At 35.8% G+C, this 3,196-nt stretch overlaps 1 protein-coding gene across 1 annotated transcript in view; it reads left to right on the top strand.

Annotated features, from left to right (window-relative positions):
- YLPM1 (YLP motif containing 1) overlaps positions 1-3,196 on the top strand; it is a 65,755-nt gene that overhangs the window by 10,469 nt on the left and 52,090 nt on the right. The gene's annotated exons all lie outside the window — the stretch shown is intronic.

A 3,196-nucleotide genomic window follows, 5' to 3' on the forward strand; every position in this document is an offset into this window, starting at 1 on the left:
AGAGTGCCGTGGCGTCAGCCTAGCTCACAGCAACCTCAAACTCCTGGGCTCAAGCAATCCTTCTGCCTCAGCCTCCCAAGTAGCTGGGACTACAGGGCATGCACCACCATGTCTGGCTAATTTTTTCTATAAATTTTTAGTTGTCCGGCTAATATCTTTCTATTTTTAATAGAGGCGGGGTCTCGCTCTTGCTCAGACTGGTCTCGAACTCCTGAGCTCAAACGATCCACCTGCCTCGGCCTCCCAGAGTGCTAGGATTACAGGCCTGAGCCACCACGCCTGACCCAGTCTCTTTTTAAATGTGACATATGCTATGATTTCCTCTACCCATGAACCAACATCATGAGATGTAGTTGTCTGACATGGTGGGACATTTCAGAAGAACTGGCATCATTGGCAAGTTCAGGCGTGTTTTTCCTTTCTAAAATGGAGATAATCACCCTTCTCTTGGGTCACCAAGGACATTTCTGAGTGATGTCATTTTTATTTATTTGTAGAGTTTCAAAAATGTGCTGAAGCCTAGTCCTAGGATTGAACTAGATCTGGTTACTGCTTATAGGGTTCACATTAAATAGAAATTGACCTATAAGGCAGTGAATCAACAAGTACTTGAGCCCTTAACAAGTTTCTTATACCTGGACTGGATCAAAGATGGGAAGTATGAGAGTAGGTGGGTGCAAATGGATAAACAATCTAGATCTGTATGATCTTCATATCTGTAGCCATTGGCTTCTAGTTTGTGAAAGATAATTTGCAAGGCATCTTTGTATCTTTTAGCGATGCTTTCAAAGCAACTTTAAAAAAGGAAACTTTTAACTTCTATTTGAAAGAGACTGAATTTATTAATGTTTTAAGCTGAAGGATAGACCCGTTGATGTTTTCAGTATTTTCTTAAAATAATAGAAGAAAGTTGAAAGTGTTTTTAATACTACATTATTGTTGACTGTCTTGGTCAGTGTGCTTTGTTTTTTTATGTTGAATAATAAAAGTACAGATGCTCCTTGACTTACAATGAGGCTGTATCCCAATAAACTCATTGTTAGTTGAAAATATCTTAAGTCGATAATACACTTAATACATTGAACTTAACCAAACCTTATAACTCAGGCTAGCCTACCTTAAACGTTCTCAGAACACTTACATTAGCCCACAACTGGGCAGAATCACCTGGCAACACAGAACACTGTAGCATATCGGTTGTTTACCCTTGTGATTGTGTGGCTGACTGGGAGCTGTGGCTCGCTGTCACTGCCCAGCATCAAGAGAGTATCAGGCTGAATATCACTAGCCTGGGAAAAGATCAAAATCAAAATTCGAAGTATGGTTTCTACTGAATGAATATCATTTTTGCACCATCATAAAGTCAAAAAAATCTTAAGTGGAACCATTGTAAGTCAGGGACTATCTGTAATTATATCCTGGGAGCTGATGATTATGGATATGATAATTAAAAATGAAAAACCCAATCATGGGCCAGACGTCAAGATGAAGTTAGTGAGATGGAATGTATTCTTCCCAATAGGTTGGAATAAGTTTTAGTTATGGAAATGAGTGACCTAGAAGGGAAGTCTTCAACTAATCAATAACCATTTATTGACATCCTACTGTGTGCTCAGGCACTATGTTTAAGTATCAGGTAGGATATAAGAAAAGCAAAAGGCATCTCTCCCCTAAGTAAATTATATTGTTTGAGGGAAAAACAGATAATAAACTGGTATGTTTGGTGAAAAAAAGTACATATTATGTATATTTTATGCAAATGTTTGCATATGGAAAATTGGGAAAGGTAGAACATAAATTACCAGGATTTCCTATGTTGTTAATAATGTTTATTATATAAAATAAAATATTAACAATATAGGAAATGTGGTTATGCAAAGATAATTGGGTTAGAAAGTGAGCAAGTAGAATGAATCCATTTAACACAGAGACCGAAAGTTTATTGTAAAAAAGTAAAAAATTTGATTGGTTCAACCTGAGAAAGCTGATTGAAGAAAAAAAATTGAGGACCAATCTGTAAAAACAAAGCTCAAAATGATGAGAATAAGCTGATTTTATATTTAATGGAATTCTTATAAATGAAAATATAGCTGAGTCTTAGAATAAAGGAAGTGTAGATTGGGTTTCTGTGTTACAATTTTTGTATTCAGATACTTCTTTTTTGCAGTTCCTATTGTAAAGTTCTCTTTGGTGGTTAATTGGTAGGACTTCTGCCAGATCCTCAGCTGTCAGTAATGAGGTCTGAAGTTCTCCAACATCACTTTCATTAAATACTGCTACATCCTTATAATTGCAGTGAGAACATATGCTTTTGCTAATCATAGAAGTATATAGGACAGTTCATTAGTGAATATTTTAGTGTTATGGTAACTTTTTTTTATTATTCAATCTTGGGAAATTGTATAATAAATACTAGAATAGTGACAATCCTGTAGTTGTTTCTGAGTGGGGAGTTTTTTAATTGATTTTAATTAATTAGATATTACTTATTGTACAGTCCATTTTCTTTGAGGTATTTATAAAGTCACCACAAACACTGAATTAGTGAATACTGAACCCATTGCTCCTAGGGGAAATGTAGGGTTAGGTTCCTGTGAACCTTCGGTCACATTTTCATCAACCAATCAATATATAACCTTGTTTATATGTGTTTATGTTTTAAAACACCTTATCTAATACATATTATTAAGATTGAACTCATGGCCAGTAACACTGTAACACTTGCCTGAACAAAGCTTACATAACATATTTTCTCCGTAAGGCATATCACTGCTTTCTTGCTCTTAGGAACAGTAGACGGCACTTTGGCACTACACTTGGCGGCCATTTTAAACACCAAAATCACCAAGAAAAAGCCCAAAAGTGTGAAAATGTGGCACTAAATAGCCTGTGAAAAGGACGCTTTATTTACAGTATGAAAGTTAGAACAAGAAGGCAGAGCCTCACTTTTTTCTGCCTCCGCTGGGAGTGTGCGTATCAGGAAACACATTTTTCCCTGCTCTCCACATGTTCATGAATGACTGGAACAGCTCAGCAAGTATTGATTTTGGGTTTAGAAATATATTTTAGCAAGTAGGCAAATTTGCAAATAAAGAATCTATGAATAATAAGGATAGGCTGTATTTTCTAATTTTTTTCCCATGCTGAGCTTTTTATTGTAATTTTTTTTTTTTTTTTTTTTTTGAGACAGAGTCTC

The sequence above is a fragment of the Propithecus coquereli genome, unplaced genomic scaffold, assembly GCF_000956105.1.
Source record: "Propithecus coquereli isolate 6110/MARCELLA unplaced genomic scaffold, Pcoq_1.0 Scaffold5, whole genome shotgun sequence".
NCBI lineage: Eukaryota > Metazoa > Chordata > Mammalia > Primates > Indriidae > Propithecus > Propithecus coquereli.